The sequence below is a fragment of the Symphalangus syndactylus genome, chromosome Y (genome assembly GCF_028878055.3).
Source record: "Symphalangus syndactylus isolate Jambi chromosome Y, NHGRI_mSymSyn1-v2.1_pri, whole genome shotgun sequence".
NCBI classification, from domain to species: domain Eukaryota; kingdom Metazoa; phylum Chordata; class Mammalia; order Primates; family Hylobatidae; genus Symphalangus; species Symphalangus syndactylus.
This window is the reverse complement of record NC_072448.2, coordinates 23,419,191-23,439,442: the sequence shown is the minus strand read 5'-3', so window position 1 is coordinate 23,439,442 and position 20,252 is coordinate 23,419,191. Positions and strand designations below refer to the sequence as shown.

At 42.3% G+C, this 20,252-nt stretch overlaps 1 long non-coding RNA gene across 1 annotated transcript in view; it reads right to left on the bottom strand.

Annotated features, from left to right (window-relative positions):
- The window catches only part of LOC134736085 (uncharacterized), a 124,117-nt gene that overhangs the window by 58,290 nt on the left and 45,575 nt on the right, over positions 1 to 20,252 (bottom strand). The gene's annotated exons all lie outside the window — the stretch shown is intronic.

The window sequence follows — 20,252 nt, the reverse complement described above, 5'->3', positions numbered from 1 at the left end:
TCCTATAATTTTATTTACAGTATTTTACACCCCTGTTGATCAAAAAGCCCGCTACATTGCTATTCTATTTTTCTAATCAATTCACTATTGTAGTATCTTTTTGTTCTCCATATATTTTTGAAAAATATGCAAAAGGTAAGTTTCAAAAATCAAATGGTAGATTTTATTTTGAAGGGCACTGCCGGAAATGCCTTAACGTTTGATAGTTTGACAATTGTTTCGTATTGTACGATTCTTGGCATTTCCTTTTTTTTTTTTTTTAACAATTTATCCATTTCATCTAGATTATCGGCTTCATGAGTTTATTATGCTACATTACATACAGATTCCTGTTTCAAAAGTTGTTACTTAATTTTCTGCTTTCATTTTACCAGTTTTATCTACATTTTTCTATTTCATAAAATTAGAGTTATAATTTAGCCTGTATTATTTCCAATGATCAGGATCTTTTTTCTCAGTTCAAGATAATTCATTATAAAACAGCTTTATATTTTATTAATTCATTAGTAAATAGATATTTCAATTTCTACTTTTAGCTATTATAAATAATGTTGCTATTAACATTTGTGTAGCGGTTTTTGTGTGCATGCTTAGTGTCATTCCTCCTGTGTATACACCTACAAGTAGAATTAGTGGGTTATATGGGAACTTTAGGTTTAAACTTTTTTTCTCCAAAGCATCTTCATCATTTAATTTCCATCAAAAGTGGAAGACCGTTCTAGTTTCTCCATGGCCTCACCAATATTGTAATTACATTACTTACTGATTTGACCATCACAATGTGTATGAGGTCTCATCGAGTTTTGAGTTGGACTTCCTGAATTAGTAATGATACAATAGTGTTGAGCATCTGTTTGTAAGCTTGTTGGCTTGTTCATGTGCTTTATATACCTTCTTTGGAAAAATGTCTATTCAAGATTTTTGGCTCTTTTCACATTGGTTTGTCTTTTTTTGTTTAGTTGTAATCTTATCTGATTCTCTTATCAAATATTTGATTTTTATAAAAAATAATTCTGTGAGCTGGCTTCTGTCTTTCCTAATAGTAAACTTTAAACAGAAAGGTTTTTAATTTGATCTTTATCCAGTTTACTTTTTTCTGTTGTCGCCTGTACTTTGAGTGTTGCGTCGAGGGGATTTTGTCTAAATCAAAATCACAAAGATGTACTCTTATACTCTATTCTAGGACCTTTATAGTAATAGCTTCTACATTAAAGTCTTTGATACATTTTGAGTTAACTTGTGTAAACACTGTGAAGTAATGATCCAATGCAATATTTTTGCGTGTTGCCATCTAGTTGTCCCAGAATTTGTTGGAAACATTATTGTTGCTTCATTCATTGTTCTTGGCACTCTTGATAACATTCTGTTGGCCATAAATGTATGGGTTTATTCTTGGACTCTCAGTTCCATTCCATATTAATATGTACGTATATATTTTAATGCCATATTGTTTTTATTGCTGTAGTTTGTAGAAGATTTGAATTGGGAAAAGTGAGTAATCCAACTTTATTCTTGTTTTTTTTTTTCGAGACTGTTTGGCTGTTATTTGTTTCTTGTATTATTATTTGCTTGCCTGTTTCCAGAGAGAAACAAGCTGGGGTTTCTACAGACAAGCAAGCTGGGATTGAGACAGAAATGTTGAATCCACAGACAAATTTAGGAAATATTTCCATCTAAGTTTCCTATACATGGACAAAGCATGTATTTCAATTTATTTAGGTCTCCTTTGGTTTCCTGCAACAAAGTTTTATAGTTTTTGGTATATTATATATGTTAGTATTTAGTATGTATTACATATATTTGAAATTAATTTACTTCAGATTATTTTATTCTATTTCTGCTACTGTGAATCAAATTTTTAAAAAATTTCCCCTATTAAGGGTTTGTTAGTGATACACAGAAATATGATTGATTTTTGTATGTTGATCTTGTTTTCTGCCACCTTGCTGACTTCATTTATTGTAATTTTTTTTTTAACTTTTAAGTTCAGAGGTTCATGTGCAGGATGTGATGGTTTGTTCTGTAAGTAAGCCTGTGTGATAGGGTTGGTTGTACAGATTATTTCGTTACCCAGGTATTAAGCCTAATATCCATTAGTTATATTTCTTGCTTCTCTCTCTCTCCTCCTATGCTCCACCCACCCACTTATAAATGAGAACATGCAGTATTTGGTTTTAGGTTCTGGCATTTGTTTGCTAAGGATAATGGTCTCCAGCTGTGTTACTGCAAAGACATGATCTTGTCCTTTTTAATGGCTGCATGGCAATCTATGGTGTATATTTACCATATTTTCTTTGTCCAGTCTATCACTGATGTGCATTTGGGCTGATTCCATTGTCTTTGCTTTTGTGAATAGCTGCAGTGAACGTACATACGCTATAGTGAATACCTGCAGTGAACATACATGTGCATGTATCTTTATAATAGCATGATTTATAATCCTTTGGGTATATACCCAGTAATGGGATTGGTGGGGTTGAATGATAATTCTGTCTTTAGGTCTTTGAGGAATTGCCACACTGTCTTCCATAATGCTGAACTAATTTACACTCCCACCAGCAGTGTAAAAGCATTTCTATTTCTCCAAAACCTCACCTGAATCTGTTATTTTTTGACTTTATAATAATAGGTACCTGACAGGTTTGGGATAGTATCTAATTATGGTTTTGATGTGCATTTCTATAAGGATTTGTGATGCTGAGCTTTTTAAAATGTTTGTTGTTTACATGTGTATGTCTTCTTTTGAGAATTGTCTGTTCATGTCCTTTGCCAACTTTTTAATGAGGTTCTTTGTTTTTTTCTTGTAAATTTGTTTAAGTTCCTTGTGGATGCAAGATATTAGACCTTTGTCAGATGCATAGTTTACAATTTTTCCCATTCTGTACGTTGTCTATTTAATTTGTTGATGGTTTATTTGCTAGTGCAGAAGCTCTTTAGTTTAATTAGATGTCATTTGTTAATTTTTTCTTTTGTCACAACTGCTTTTGACATCTTATTCAAGAGGTCTCTACTCATGCCTACGTTCTGAATGGTTTTTGCCTAGATTTCCCTCTAGGGTTTTTATAGTTTTGGATTTTACATTTAAGTCTTTAATCCATCTTGAGTTAATTTTTGTATATGGTGTAATAAAAAGTTCCAGTTTCAGTTTTCTCTATATGGCTAGCCAGTTTCTCACAGCACCATTTATTAAATAGAGTGTCTTTTCACCATTGCTTGCTTTTGTAAATTTTCTTGAAAATCAGATAATTGTAAGCATGTAGTCATATTTCTGGGTTTTCCATTCTATTCCTTTGGTCTATGTGTCTGTTCTTTTATCAGTACCATGCTGTTTGGGTTATGGTATTTCTGTAGTATAGTTTGAAGTTGGGTAGCATGATGAATTTAGTTTTGATTATGTTGCTTAAAATTGCCTTTGCTATACAGGCTCTTTTTTGGTTTCAAATGAATTTTAAAATAGATTTTTCTAGTTCTGTGAAGAATGTTAATGGTAATTTAATGGGTATAGCATTGGATCTATAAATTGCTTTGGGCAGAGTGGCCATTTAGTGATATTGATTCCACCTATCTGTGAGCATGGAATACTTTCCATTTGTTTATGTCATCTCTTAGTTATTTGAGTAGTGATTTGTATTAATAGTTCTTCCTATACAGGTCTTTCACTTCCCTGGTTAGCTGTACTTCTAGGTATTTTATTCTTTTGTGGCTACTGTGAATGAGAGTTTGTTCATGACTTGGCTCTTGGCTTTACTATTGATGGTGTATAAGAATGCTAATGATTTTTGCACACTGATTTTGTACCCTGAGATTTTGCTCAAGTTGTTTATCAGCTTAAAAAGCTTTGGGGCTGAGATGATTGATTTTTGTGCAATAGAATCATATTGTTTGCAAACAGGGATAATTTGATTTCCTCTCTTCCTCTTTCAATATATTTTACTCCTTTCTCTGGCCTGATTACCCAGAACTTTCAATACTATATTGGATACAAGTAGTGTCAGAGGACATCTTTGTCTTGTGCCAGTTTTCAAGGAAAATGATTCCAACTTTGGCATATTCGGTATGGTGTTTGCAGTGGGTTTGTCATACATGACTTTTATTACATTATTTTGAGGTATGTTCCTGATATGGTCCCGATAAGTGGAGTAGCACTAGGATCCTTAGTCTTGCACTGAATTGGATAAAATGACACAGACGCACATGAGTGATTTTAAGGAGTGGAAACTTTAATAGTCAAGAAAGAAGCAAGGAAGAATCAAACAGGTCCCCTTACAGAGATGGGGCAGGGGAGAAGGGATTCCAACAAAGAGAAAATCCTGTGTGCAGAGAAAAGTGGCTGCTTATATGAGAAGGCTGGAGGAGATGGTGTCTGATTTGCATAGGGTTCAGGAGATTGGTTTGACCAGGCTTACAATTTACATAGCCCAGAAAAAACCTGGCCGTTCCACCCTAGCCTTTTAACAGCAAATGTAGGGCACCATGACGTTCTACACGAGTAGGGTATGTGGGCATGGCCATTTTGCCAGGCATATGTTGGGGCAAGGAAGAAAAGGGCAGGAATCGTTATGTTTGGGTGGACCCAGTTTCTGATGGCCAGCATTTTCATATCATAGCTTGCTGCCCAGCTCTCTGAGCAGGGGCTATTCAGGTAGGCAAGAAACATTTCTGGAGCTGCTTTCAAAGAAAAAAACTTCTGAAGGACCCCTTTCCCTCTCTATCTGCTTAAAGTAATTTTTAAATAACTCCTACAACATTCCTTCCATAACTGGCTTATTGAGAGTTTTTAGCATGAAGTGATACTGAATTTTATCGAAAGTCTTTTCTGCATCTATTGAGGTAATCATGTAGTTTTAGTCTTTAGTTCTGTTTATGCAATGAAACACATTTATTGATTTCCATATGTTTAACCAACCTTGCGTTCTGGGCCTGGACCCTACTTGATTGTGGTGGATATGTTTTTTTTTGTTTTGTTTTTTTTTTTTTTTTTTGAGACGGAGTCTCGCTCTGTCGCCCAGGCTAGAGTGCAGTGGCGCGATCTCGGCTCACTGCAAGCTCCGCCTCCCGGGTTCACGCCATTCTCCTGCCTCAGCCTCTCCGAGTAGCTGGGACTACAGGCGCCCGCCACCGCGCCCGGCTAATTTTTTGTATTTTTAGTAGAGACGGGGTTTCACCGTGGTCTCGATCTCCTGACCTCGTGATCCGCCCGCCTCGGCCTCCCAAAGTGCTGGGATTACAAGCGTGAGCCACCGCGCCCGGCCGGTGGATATGTTTTTTGACATGCTGCTGGATTTGGTTTGTCAGTATTTTGTTTGGCATTTTTGTATTGGTGTTCATCAAAGATACTGGCCTGAGGTGATGGTGGTGGTTGTTGTGTCTCTACGTGATTTTGGTATGAGAGTGATGCTGACTTCATAGAATGAGTTAGGGAAGGGATCCTTTATTACAATTTTTAAAAATAGCTTCAGTAAAAATGGCACCAGCTCTTCTTTGTACCTCTGATAGAATTCAGCTATTAATCCATCTAGTCCTGAGATTTTTTTGTTGTTGGTAGTCTATTACTGCTGCAGTTTGAGAGCTCATTATTGGTCTGTTCAGGGATTCAGTTTCCTTATGGTTCAGTCTTGGGAGGGTTTATGTGACCAGGAATGTATCTATTTCTTTTAGATTTTCTAATGTATGTGGATAGAGGTGTTTATTCTTTCATGGTGGTTTGTATTTCTGTGGGGTCAGTGATAATATCCTCATTGTTATTTCTGACTTTGTTTATTTGATTCTTCTCTTTTTTCTTCTTTATTAGTCTTAGAGCTAGCAGTCTGTTTTATTGATCTTTTTCAAAAAATAAACAACTTCTGTATTCATTGCTATTTTGAATTTTTTTTTGTGTGTCTCTGTCTCCTTTAGTTCAGCTCTGATTTTGGTTATTTCTTCTCTTTTGCTAATTTCTGGGTTTGCTGGCTGTTGGTTATCTAGTTCCTTTAGTTATGAAGTTAGGTTGTTAACCTGAGAACCTTTTTTTTTTTTAAAGTGGGCATTTATGCTATAAATTTCCCTGTTAATACTGCCTTTGCTGCATCCCAAAGATTCTGGCACATTGTAGGTTTGTTGTCATGAGTTTCAGATAATTTTTTGATTTCTGCCTTAATTTTGTTATTTACCCAAAAGTCATGCAGAAGCAGGCCATTCAATGTCTATGCAAATTTTATGGCTTTGAGTGAATTTTTTAGTCTTGAGTTCTAATTTGATTGTGCTGTAGTCTAACAGACTGTGTTATATTTTCAGTTGTTTTGAATTTGCTAAAGAATGTTTTATTTACAATTATTTTATCAATTTTAGTTGAAGTGCTATGTGACAATGAGAAGAATGTATATTCTGTTGTGTTTTGATGCAAAGTCCTGCAGAACCTATCAGGTTGGACTCTGTGAAGCCTGCAGGCCAGAACTGGTAAGTTGACAAGAGAGCAAAGAGAGCCGACTTCTCCTCTCTCTGGGAAGTCTGTCCCAGCAAGTTTTCAAACGTCTCTCGGCCAGAGAACATCAGTGGGAGTGATTGGAGGCCCTGGATGGGAAGTCCCACCAAGTAAGGAGGAACACATCAGGAACTTGCTTAAAGAAGAATTCTGCCCATGCTTTCATAGAGATAATGTGCTGTACTAGGGTACTGTCTGCCCCTGCATGGTTTGGACTTTGCTAAGACAGCAGGCTGGAATGGCTGAGTTTTCCAAACAGCAGAGATCGTGGCCCACCCCTCCCCCTGGGCACTCCATCCTAGGGAGAAATTAAAACTGTTGGAGAATATAGGTGGGAGTGGCTAGAGGCCCCAGTTCGGAGGCCCCTCCCCAGAGATAAGAAGCAGATCAATGTCCCACTTAAAGAAGCAGTCTAGCCACATTTTGGTAGAACAGCTGTGGTGTGCCAGGGAGTCCCTTTCATCCCCTGGTCAGTTTTGTTTGCACTCTTCTAAACCCGCAGGGCGGAACACCTGAGCCATCCAAACAGCAAGGATGAGAACCTTGCCTTTCCCCTAAGAACTCTGCCCCATTCAAGCTTGGCACAACACTGTTGCCAGGGGCTGGCTGGAATTCCAAGCTGGTGAGTCTTATCCTGTGAGGTGCCATGAAAGTGAGGCCTACAGAAGGATGCTGCTCAGCTTCCTGGATTCAACTCTCTGCCTAAGGTTAGGTACAAAAATCTCATCTCTCACCTTGCCTGAGTTGCAGCTACCTTTGCTGGTGATCTTGGACCCAAAGTATGCCAACCTCTCCCGATACTCTGTGTGTACCTGAGCAGCTATTCTGCCAAGACTTTCACACAGCTCTGTGCATGAAACCCAAGGCCTTGGTGAAGTGGGATCATGAGGGGATCTCCTAACTGGAGTGTTAAAAGCTCCTTAGTAGAAGCATCAAGCGTTATTTCCCAGGGTACACATTCACTCGTCACTTCCCTGTGTTAGGAGAGGTTCACTTGGCCACTTGTTACTCATGTTGTTGTTACTGTTTAACTATTTAGATGATCCATTAAATGCCCAAAGTGGGGTTTTGAAGTCGACAATTATTATTGGGTTGGGGTCTATCTCTCTCGTTAGTTTATAATCTTTGCTTTGTAAATCTTGATTCTCCAGCATTGGGTACATGTAAATTTAAAATTGTTATATATTTTTGCTGAATTGATCCCCTTATCATTTAATGGCTTCATTTTTGTCTTGAAATCTATTTTACCTGATATAAGTATAGCTACTGCTCCTCTATTTTGGTTTCCGTTGGCACATATTTGTGTCCTTACAAGGTGTGGTAAAGTCTCATGTAGACGGCATGTAGTTGTCTTCCCTTTTCATTTATTCACCTACTCTACATCTTTTGGTTAAAAAATTTAGTTTATTTACATATATTATTATAGATGAGCAGGGACTTACTACTGACATTTATTTGTATTTTTTTATTAGTCATTTTTTTCTTCCTGTCATTTTATGTAAGTGATTTTTTTTTCTGCTTCTAGGGTTTGATTTCTTTATTTTTATGTATTGTGTATCAATTATAGGTTTTGTATATGTGCTTACTAGTTTGCTTACATATAACATGTTATAACGAATTATTTTAAATAAAAACAACTATAATCAAAATTTTAAAACGTAGAAAACTAAAAATCTCTACACTTTAGCTATATTCTTCTCTGTTTTATGTCTTTTGGTTGTCTTGTCTTTGTATATTACCTGTCTCTTAAATGATGTGATCATCAGTTTTAACATTGCTTCTTTAGCCTTTCTACTAAAGATATGAGTAGTTTGGACAACACGATGGTAACATTACAGTATGTTATACTTGTGTATTTACTAGTAACATTGAGTTTTATAACTTCAGATGACTTGTTGCTTATTTCTGTTTTTTACTTTTTAGATTTCAAACATTTAGGTTCAGAGGATGCAGATGCAGGTTTGTTATGTGTCCATAATTGGTGGGTTCTTGGTCTCACTGACTTCAAGAATGAAGCCGCGTACCCTCGCGGTGAGTGTTACAGTTCTAAAGGCGGCATGTCCGGAGTTTGTTCCTTCTGATGTTCGATGTGTTCGGAGTTTCTTCCTTCTGGTGGGTTCGTGGTCTCGCTGGCTCAGGAGTGAAGCTGCAGACCTTCGCAGTGAGTGTTACAGCTCTTAAGGCGGCACATCTGGAGTGTTCGTTCCTCCCAGTGGGCTCGTGGTCTCGCTGGCTTTAGGAGTGAAGCTGCAGACCTTTGCGATGAGTGTTACAGCTCATAAAAGCAGTGTGGACCCAAAGAGTGAGCAGTAGCAAGATTTATTGCAAAGAGTGAAAGAACAAAGCTTCCACGGTGTGGAAGGGGACCCGAGCAGGTTGCCACTGCTGGCTCGGGCAGCCGACTTTTATTCTCTTATCTGGCCCCACCTACGTCCTGCTGATTGGTAGAGCCTAGTGGTCTGTTTTGACAGGGTGCTGATTGGTGCGTTTACAATCCCTGAGTTAGACATGAAGGTTCTCCACGTCCCCATCAGATCAGTTAAATACAGAGTATGGACACAAAGATTCTCCAAGGCCCCACCAGAGCAGCTAGATACAGAATGTTGATTGGTGCACTCACAAACCCTGAGCTAGACACAGGGTGCTGATTGGTGTATTTACAATCCCTGAGCTAGATACAGAGTGCCGATTGGTGTATTTCCAGTCCTTGAGCTAGGCATAAAGGTTCTCCAAGGCCTCACCGGAGCAGCTAGGTACAGAGTGTCCACTGGTGCATTCACAGACCCTGAGCTAGACACGGTGCTGATTGGTGTATTTACAATCCCTGAGCTAGATACAGAGTGCCGATTGGTGTATTTCCAGTCCTTGAGCTAGGCATAAAGGTTCTCCAAGGCCTCACCGGAGCAGCTAGGTACAGAGTGTCCACTGGTGCATTCACAGACCCTGAGCTAGACACGGTGCTGATTGGTGTATTTACAATCCCTGAGCTAAACATAAACGTTCTCCACATCTCCACTAGACTCAGAAGCCCAGCTGGCTTCACCCACTGGATCCTGCACCAGGGCTGCAGGTGGAGCTGCCTGCCAGTGCCGCACCATGCACTCATACTCCTCAGCCCTTGGGTGGTCAATGGGACTGGGTGCCATGGATCAGGGGTGGCGCTCGTCGGGGAGGCTCGGGCTGCACAGGAGCCCATGGAGGGGGTGGGAGGCTCAGACAGGGCGAGCTGCAGGTCCGAAGCCTTGCCTATGGGAAGGCAGCTAAGGCCCGGTGAGAAATTGAGTTCAGCGCCAGTGGACTGGCACTGCTGGGAGACCCAGTACACCCTCCTCAGCCTCTGGCCTGGGTGCTAAGCCCCTCATTGCCCGGGGCCGGCAGGGCCGTCCGGCTGCTCTGAGTGAGGAGCCTGCCAAGCCCACACCCACCTGGAACTCCAGCTGGCCCCCAAGCGCCGCGTGCAGCCCCGGTTCCCACTCACGCCTCTCCCTCCACACCTCCCTGGCAAGCTGAGGGAGCCAGCTCCCGCCTTGGCCAGCCCAGAAAGAGGCTCCCACAGTGCAGTGGTGGGCTGAAGGGCTCCTCAAGTGCTGCCAAAGTGGGAGCCCAGGCAGAGGAAGTGCCGAGAGCAAGCGAGGGCCGTGAGGACTGCCAGCACACTGTCACCTCTCAGTTACATGGATAAACTGCAAGTTGTGTAGATTTGGGGCACAGATTATTTTGTTACCCAAATAATGAGCACAGTATGCTGTAAGTAGTTTTCTTTGCTTAGCCTCTTCTGACCCTCCACCCTGAAGTAGATCCTGGTGTCCATTATTGTCTTGTTTCCATATGTACTCAGTTTTAAGCTTATACATATAAGTGAGAACATGCTATTTGGTTCTCTCTTCCTGTGTTAATTTGCTTAGGATAATGCCTTCCAGCTGCATCAATGTTGCTGCAAAGGACATAATTTTATTCTTTTTTAATGCTGTCTGGTATTCCATTGTGCATATATTTATTTTTATATATGTACTTTTTAAATTCAGCTTACTGTTAATGCACACCTGGGTTAATTTCATGTCTCTGCTAGTACAAATAGTGCAGTAATGAACATATGTGTATATGTATTTCTATCATAGAATAATTCCATTTATTTGAATATATGCTGAGCAGTGGGATTGCTGGGTCAAAGGTAGTTATGTTCCAAGTTACTTGGGAAATCATCAAACTAATTTCCACAATGCCTAAAGTAATTTACGTAATCAGTAGCGGTGTATAAATGTTCCTTTTTCTCCACAGCCTTGCCAGCATCTGTTATTTCTTGGTATTTTAGTAATAACCATTCTGACTTGTGTGAGATTGCGTCTCATTGTGTTTTGATTTGTAATTCTCTAATGATTAATGATGCTGAGCATTTTTATATGCTGGTTGACTGCATGTATGTATTCTTTTTGGAAGTGTCTGTATATGTCCTTTGCCCATTTTTAATGGGATTGTTTTCTGTGAGTTAATTTCTTTTCTTTCTTTCTTTTTTTTTTTTTTTTTTTTTTTGAGATGGGGTTTCACTCTCATTGCCCAGGCTGGAGTGCAATGGCGCGATCTTGGCTCACCACAACCTCAACCTCCTGGGTTCCTCCTGCCTCAGCCTCCCGAGTAGCTGGGATTACAGGCATGTACCACCATGCCTGCCTATTTTTTTTTTTTTGTACTTTTAGTAGAGACAGGATTTCTCCATGTTTGTCAGGCTGGTCTCGAACTTCTGACCTCAGGTGATCCGCTCGCCTCGGCCTCCCAAAGTGTTGGGATTATAGGCATGAGCCACCATGCCTGGCAATTTAATTTCTTTATAGATGCTGGATATTAAACCTTTGTCAGATGCATTGTTTGCAAATATGCTCTCACCTTGAGTGGGTTTTCTGTTTACTCTGTTTACAGTTTCTTTTGCTGTACAGAAGCTTTTCAGTTAAATTAAGTCTGACTTACCAATTTTTGTGTTTGTTGCAATTTTTTTTGGAATCTTTGTCATGAAATATTTGCCAGGGCCTATGTACAGAATGATACTTTCTAGGTTTTCTACTTGGGTTTTTAATTTTTTAGGCTTATAGTGAAATCTTTAATATATGTTTAGGTGATTTTTGTATAGGATAAAAGCAAGGGGTTTAATTCAATCTTCTGCATATAAGTAGCCAGTTATCCTAGCATTATTTATTGAGTATGGAGATTTTTCCTTATTGCTTGTTCTTGTTGACTTGGTCAATGATCAGATCTGAGATGGATCTGCAGCAGAGGAACATAAATTGTGAAGATTTCATGGGCATTTATCATTTCCCAAATAATACTTTTATAATTTATTATGCTTCTCTTTAATCTCTTAATCCTGTTATCTTTATAAGCTGAGGCTGTACATCACCTCAGGACTACTGTGATAATTGTGTTAGCTGTACAAATTGATGGTAAAACCTGTGTTTGAACAATATGAAATCAGTGCACCTTGAAAAAGAACAGAATAACAGCAATCTTTAGGGAACACGGGAAGACAACCTTAAGGTCTGACTGCTTGTGGGGTCGGGCAAAAAGAGCCACATTTTTCTTCTTGCAGAGAGCCTATAAATGGATGTACAAGTAGGAGAGATATCACTAAATTCTTTTCCTAGCAGGGAATATTATTATTAATACCCTGGGAAAGGAATGCATTCCTGGGGGGAGGCCTATAAACGACTGCTCTGGGAATGTCTGTCCTATGCAGTGGAGATAAGGATGGAGATACCATCCCTGGTATCCTGCAGTACCCCCCAGGCTCACTAGGGTGGGGAGAAAAACTCTGCCCTGGTAAATTTGTAGTCAGACTGTTTCTCTGCTCTCAAACCCTGTTTTCTGTTGTTTAAGATGTTTATCAAGACAATATGTGCACTGCTGAACATAGATCCTTATCAGTAGTTCTGCTTTTGCCATTTGCCTTGTGATCTTTGTTGGATCCTTATCAGTAGTTCTGCTTTTTGCACTTTGAAGCATGTGATCTTTACCTACTCCCTGTTCTTACACCCTTTCCCCTTTTGAAAGCCTTAATAAAAATTTGCTGGTCTTGAGGCTAAGGCAGGCATCACAGTCCTACCTATATGTGATGTCACCCCCGGCGGCCCAGCTGTAAAATTCCTCTCTTTGTACTGTCTGTCTTTATTTCTTAGCCGGCCGACACTTACAGAAAATAGAAAGAACCTATGTTGAAATATTGCGGGTGAGTTCCCCCAATAATGGGTTGTGACTCTATTTTAGGCTTCTCTAATTTGTGCAGTTTATTTAGGTATTTTTTTTACAAACTATGCTATTTGGTGGTTGTAGCCTTGTAGTAGACTTTGAAGTCAGATAATATGATACCACTGGCTTCAGACTTTGGCTTAGGATTGCTTTGGCTAGTCAAATTGTTGTTATTGTTACAAATAAATTTTAAAATACTAGTTTCTAATTCTGTGAAAATATCATTGTTTGGTAGCAATAACATTAAATGTGTAAAGTGTTTTAGATGTATGATCATTTTAATAATACTGACTTTTCTATCCAAAATTATGGATTTATTTCATTTATTTGTGTCACATCTGATTATTTTAGCAGTGTTTTCAAATAAATGGAATTGTGTTCTTGATTTGACTGTCAGCTTGGTTATAACTTATGAATAGAAATGCTACTGATTTTGTACATTGATTGTGTATCCTGAAACTTTGCTAAGGTTGGGTTTTTAAAATCAGTTTTAGGCACCTGTGGGCAGAGACTGTGGGGTTTTCTAGAAACAGAATGAATAAAAGTTTGAAGAGAGATAGTTTAACCTTCTCTATTTGTTAGTAAAGCACCAGGAGTTTGGTCTAGGTCCTGCAGCTTCCTGCACAGAAAACCGATCACTGAGACAGTAAGTATCGCTAAGGAAAAAGGCTTTAACTGGACACTGCAGCTGAGGAGATGGAAGCCTAGCTTCAAATCCATCTCCCTGACTTACTGAAACCAGGTAGATAATGTAACAATGTGTAAGAAAATAAGAACCAGGGAGGGGCAAGGAAGCAATCCTGGTAAATAAGGGGTCCAGCATCTGGTATGGTGATATGGTGAGTTTCAGTTATACTTTCTTACAAGGCATGAAGGTCATTTCCTGAGAAATGGACTGAAGTAAAACAAATATTAAGTTATCAGCTTTAAGACCAAAAGGGTCAATGTTTATGTTTATAAAAAAGAACACTCTATGGTCCAATTGGGTCAGTTTAATATTTCTATGTAGATACATTTTATTTTGCTTTCTTGATTGCTCTGACTGGGCCTTCCATCACTGTTGAATAGGAGCGATGAGAGTGATCAACTTGTTTTGGTCCTGTTCTCCTCAAGGAGAAGTCTTTCACATTTTGTGCGTTCGTTATGTTGCTGACAGTGCATAATTTGTAACTTTTTTTCTTTTTTTATTTTTTTTTTGCACACAAAACAATAAACATTTTCTAAAAGTACATACAAACAAAAAGATGCATATCAAACTTATTAGGAAGGTTGCACATGGGAAGATGGGGAATAGAAATGGGGGGTGGGAATTAAAGAAAATAAATGAGAGAGGGACTTTGTATGGATCAATGATGATAACTCAATCCTCTATTTGACAAAGAAGAAGGAGAAGGAAGAGGAAGAAAAAGAAGGTGGGATAAAAGATCAGAAAGGGAGGAAAATGGAAAAAATTAGAGTATGACTCCAGGGTAGACCTGTTTTGTTGTCGCTTGGTTGGTTGGGTGGTTTGTCAGTTGTATTTTTCATATGTTTTGCCACATTGGCCAGGCTGGTCTCGAACTCCTAGCCTCAAGTGATCAACCTGCCTCGGCCTCCCAGCGTACTGGGACTACAGGCGTGAGCCACCACGTTCAGCCCCCACATTGCTTCTGTCCTCTGTGGTAGACCTCCCAGACGGGGCAGCCGGGCAGAGGCACTCCCCACATCCCAGAGGGGGTGGCCAGGCAGAGGTGCTCCTCACTACCAAGACGGGGTGGCTGGGCAGAAACTCTCCCCACTTCCTAGACGGGGTGGCGGCTGGGCAGAGGGGCTCCTCACTTCCTGGACGGGGCGGCCGGGCAGAGGCGCTTCTCACATCCCAGACAATGGGTGGCCGGGCAGAGGCGCTCCTCACTTACCAGAAGGGGTGGCCGCGCAGAGGCGCTCCTCACTTCCCAGACGGGGCGGCCGGGCAGAGGCGCTCCTCACATCCCAGAAGGGGCGGCCGGGCAGAGGCGCTCCTCACTTCCCAGACAGGGCGGCCGGGCAGAGGCGCTCCTCACTTCCCGGATGGGGCGGCCGGGCAGAGGTGCTCCTCACTTCCCAGATGGGGCGCCCGGGCAGAGGCGCTCCTCACTTCCCGGATGGGGCGGCCGGGCAGAGGCGCTCATCACATCCCAGATTATGGGTGGCCGGGCAGAGGCGCTCCTCACTTCCCAGACGGGGCGGCCGGGCAGAGGCGCTCATCACATCCCAGAAGGGGCGGCCGGGCAGAGGTGCTCCTCACGTCCCAGATGGGGTTGCAGCTGGGCAGAGGCGCTCCTCACTTCCCACATGGGGCGGCCGGGCAGAGGTGCTCCTCACTTCCCAGACGGGGTTGCGGCCGGGCAGTCGCTTCTCACATCCCAGACGATGGGCGGCCGGGCAGGGGCGCTCCTCGCATCCCAGAAGGGGCTGCCAGGCAGAGGTGCTCCTCACTTCCCAGATGGGGTGGCTGGGCAGAGGGGCTCCTCACTTCCCAGACGGGGAGGCTGGGCAGAGGCGTTTCTCACATCCCAGAAGGGGCAGCCAGAAAGAGGCTCTCCTCGCTTCCCAGACGGGGTGGCCTGGCAGAGGCCCTCTTCACTTCTTCCCAGATGGGGCGGCCGGGCAGAGGTGCTCCTCACTTCTTCCCAGATGGGTCGGCCGGGCAGAGGCGCTCCTCGCTTCCTAGACGGGCTGGCGGCTGGGCAGAGGTTCTCCTCACCTCCCAGATGGGGCGGCCGGGCAGAAGAGCTCCTCATAACCCAGACAATGGGCGTCCAGGCAGAGATGCTCGCCACCTCCCAGACGGGGCGGCGGCTGGGCAGAGGCTGCAATCCCAGCACCCTGACAGGCCAAGGCAGGCGGCTGGGAGGCGGAGGCTGCAGAGAGCCAAGACCACGCCACCACACTGCAGCCCGGGCAACACTGAGCACCAAGTGAGCGAGTGTCCGTCTGCAGTCCCAGCACCTCTAGAGGCTGAGGCAGGCAGACCACCAGAGGTCAGGAGCTGGAGACCAGCCTGACTGACGTGGTGAAACTGCGCCTCCAGCCAAAGGAGAAAAACCAGGGAGGGATGGTGGCACGCGCCAGCAATCCCAGGCAGCCCGCAGTCCAGGGCAGGAGAATCATGGGAGCCGGACGCAGGGAGTCTGCAGTGAGCTGAGTGTACTCCAGCCTGGGCCACAGAAAGAAGAAACAGAAGGAAGGAAGGAATAATTTGTAACTTTTTTTAAAATTTCTGCCTTAATTTTATTTACCCAAAGTTTACCAGCAGCAAATTGTTTAATATCTATATAGCTCTATAGTTTGGAGATATCCTTGATATTATTTTTATTTTTATTGCACTGCATTTTGTAAATGTTGCTGTTTTCATTTTGATTCTTTTGAATTTTTTAACACTTGCTGTATGGCTCAGTATGTAGTTGATTTTAAATATGGGCCATGTGCAAATCAGAAGATTGTATATTTTGATGTTGTGTGTTGAAGGATTCTGTCAATATTTGTTAGGTCCATTTGGTCTAGTGTCAAGTTTAGGTTCTGATTGTATTTCTATTTTCTCCCTCAGTCTAATACAATCAGCTGCATGTCGAAGTCTTTTACTTTTTGTTGTTTCTTTGACACAGAGTTTTGCTCTGGTCGCCCTGGCTGGAGTACAATGGTGCCATCTCTTCTCACTGCAACCTCTGCCTTCTGAGTTCAAGTGATTCTCCTGCCTCAGCCTCCTGAGTAGCTGGGATTACAGACATCTGCCACCATCCCCAGCTAATTTTTGTGTTTTTAATAGAGACAGGGTTTCACCACATTGGCCAGGCTTGTCTTGAACTCCTGACCTCAGGTGATCTGCCTGCCTGGGCTTCCCAAAGTGCTAGGATTACAGGCATAAGCCACCATACCCTACTGAAGTCTTTGACTATAAATGTGTGGTTATCAAAGTATCTTCATATGTATCTAAGAACTTGTTTTATGAATCTCGGTACTCATGTTAGGTGCATTTATATTTAGGATAGTTAAACCTTCTTGTTAAATTGAACATTTCATCATGTAATGTCCTTCTTTTTCTTTTTGATCATTGTTAAAGTCTGTTTTGTCTAAAATAATACATCCTTTGATGTTGAGCACCTCCTGAGCCGTAGGGGCTAATGTGTTCAGTCTGCTGACAACAACACTCCAATGAGGTTGCCACCAAAGTCCTTCATCAGGGCAGTGGCCATGGAATCTCTCCTTGCAGGTGCATGCTTGTGATATTTCAGTGGTGTATCTGGGTCCATGTACACATGCCCACTGGCAGTGGCAGTCTTGCAGCATGGTGTGGAACAAGGATGCATGCACACAGGTGGTAGTAGAATAGGGAGGCCCATGTGCCAATTCACCAGCATAGTGGCAGGGGGAAGGGTGTGGTCAAGTATGACTCAGCAGTGTGGTGGGATCTGAGGGCAAATATAGACCAGCAAAGGGTGACCTGTCTGCAAAGGAACTATGGTTGCAGCAACTGAGATGCATCCCCAGCTGGGCAGGCCTGACCTGCAAACAGGCTCACTCAGACAGGTACCCAAGGAGAGGTTGGCAAATGGTGGGTGTCCAAATTGGACTTGTCCCATCCCATGGGCAAAACACAAAACAGTCCTGCTCAGATTAGGTTTTTTTTTTTTTTTTTTTTTTGAGACGGAGTCTCGCTCTGTCGCCCAGGCTGGAGTGCAGTGGCGCAATCTCGGCTCACTGCAAGCTCCGCCTCCCGGGTTCACGCCATTCTCCTGCCTCAGCCTCTCCGAGTAGCTGGGACTACAGGCGCCCACCACCACGCCCGGCTAATTTTTTGTATTTTTAGTAGAGACGGGGTTTCACCGTGGTCTCGATCTCCTGACCTCGTGATCCGCCCGCCTCAGCCTCCCAAAGTGCTGGGATTACAAGCGTGAGCCACCGCACCCGGCCCCAGATTAGGTTTTTTAGTCAACAAAGGGCAAAGTCATTTGGAAGAGTGTGGCAAACACTGGGGGATGGGCTTCTTGTCTGTGGTTATCTTCAGCCGTTACCAGGCTAAACCCTCTGAGTTTTAACCCTAGCAACTCTACTAGCAGCTCTCCTTGCCAGTCTAAATGTTTACATGAGTCATGAAGCTAGGATCCTCCAAGTCCATGGTAAGAGCAGCCGATTATACACCTATTAACTCGCTTTCACTGAAGGCAGCAGGGGCCAGGAAGGAATCCTGGTGCTCAGTAATCCTGCACAGCATTTCCAGCTTCCTCTTTCAGCCAGGCATTTGCATTCTTCCTCAGTCTAGTCTCAATGTCTTTCTTCTGAAGATCTGTTCAGAGAGTACCAGTTCCTTTCAGTGAAGGAACTTCTTTCTGGCCTCTTAATCAGCCACTTTGGCTGTTGGCATCCTGTATTTCTTTTATTTGTTTGTTTATTTATTTATTTATTTATTATTATTATTTTTTGAAATGGAGTCTCCTCCTGTTGCCCAGGCTAGAGTGCAGTAGTGTGGTCTCGGCTCACTGCAAACTCCACCTCCCGGGTTCATGCCATTCTCCTGCCTCAACCTCCCGAGTGTCTGGGACTACAAGTGCCTGCCACCACGCCAGCTAATTTTTTTTGTATTTTTAGTAGAGAAGGGCTTTCTCCGTGTTAGCCAGCATGGTCTCCATCTCCTGACCTCGTGATCTGCCCACCTCAGCCTCCCAAAGTGCTAGGATTACAAGCGTGAGCCACCATGCCCGACCATCCTCATGTGTTTTTGTTGTTGTTTGTTTTTGTTTTGTTTGATTTTTATATATTAAGATCTCCCTTTAAAATTTATTTTATGCTAGTTCTGTTGATGGCATCCTTTAGCTTTTTTTTGTCTAGGAAAAGTTGGGTTCTCTTTCATGTTCAAAGAATGTTTGATACAATGTTCTATGCTGGAAGTTTGTTTCTTCACCACTTTGAATGTGTCATCCCACACCCTTTTGGCTATCCAAGGTTTTCAATTAGAATTATCTTGTCAGATGTAGCAGAGCTACTTTATGTTATTTTCTTTTCTTTCTTTCTTTCTTTCTTTCTTTCTTTCTTTCTTTCTTTCTTTCTTTCTTTCTTTTTTTTTTTTTTGCTGCTTTAAAACAAACAAAAAAACCCCCAGCTCATTCCATGCCCCTACTCTCATGTTTTCCAGAGTTAGGATAATTTTTATTTGTAATGCTGTAATATAGCAAATCTCTGAGGTTTAAATTAATATTTGGTTTACTTAGAATACTTGAATTACTTAGTGTTCACATATATAAGACTTACATAAAAGATACAAATATAAGTAAATGAGAGAAATGTGATTTATGGATGTTGTTTTATTACTTTTCTTTGAGTTAAGAACAACTTCTTTATTTTTTTTTTTGAGACAGAGTCTTGCTGTATTGCCCAGGCTGGAGTGCATTGGCACAATCTCGGCTCACTGCAAGCCCTGCCTCCTGGGTTCACACCATTCTCCTGCTTCAGCCTCCATAGTAGCTGGGACTGCAGGTGACTCCCATGACACCCGGCTGTTTTTTTTTTGTTTTTTTTGTATTTGTTTTTTGTTTTGTTTTTTGTATTTTTAGTAGAGGTGGGTTTTCACCATGTTAGCTAGGATGGTCTTGATCTCCTGACCTCGTGATCCGCCCACCTTGGCCTCCCCAAGTGCTGGGATTACAGCTGTGAACCACCACACCTGGCTAAGAATGGCATCTTCTAAACCTTCTTTCTGAGACCTAATACATTATAAGATAAACTATCATGAATATAATATCCATTTTATAACATTTAAATATATCACAACTGTATTTGATTAGATTTCCAGTGTTAATATTCTCCCCATTGACATGGAGTAAGATACTATCTAGTTTTACAATTTTTTTTATTATTTCAATCACTTTTGGGGAACAGGTGGTATTTGGTTACATGGATAAATTATTTAGTGGTGATTTCTGAGGTTCTGATGCACTCATCACCTAAACAGTGTATACTCAACTCATTGTGTAGTCTTTCATTCCTCACTCCCCGTGCTTTCCCCCAAGCCTCCTCAATCCTTTACATTATTATACTTTTCCATTCTCATAGCTTAACTTCCACTTATAAGTGAGAACATATTGAGAGGTGACGTGCTAGCAGCCCTCACTTTCAGGGCCTCCTTGGCCTCTGCATCTGCTCTGGCCATGCTCAAGGAGCCCTTCAGCCTGCCCTCTGTGCTGTGGGGTCCCCTCTCTGGGCTGGCCAAGGCCTGAGACAGCTCCCTCTGCTCAAGGGGAGGTGGGGAGGGAGAGGCATGGGTGGGTGAGCTCAGGCTTGGCAAGCCCCTCACTTGCTGCAGCCACCTGGTGCCTGCTGGGCTTGATCGGAGGCTGAATCCCACATATGGCCCACTGTTCCCTCTTCGTAGGATCGTTGGCCACGATAGCAGGTCTCCGTCTCTCGTTTCCCCTCTTTTCCTCTTGTCTGGGATGAGCTGCCTCTGGGGTGCTGGAGTGCCCAGGCTAGGTGCCACAAAGTCCCGCAGCAAGTGCCAGTGAGAGGTGAAGCCGGCTGGGCTTCTGGGATGGGTGAGGACTTG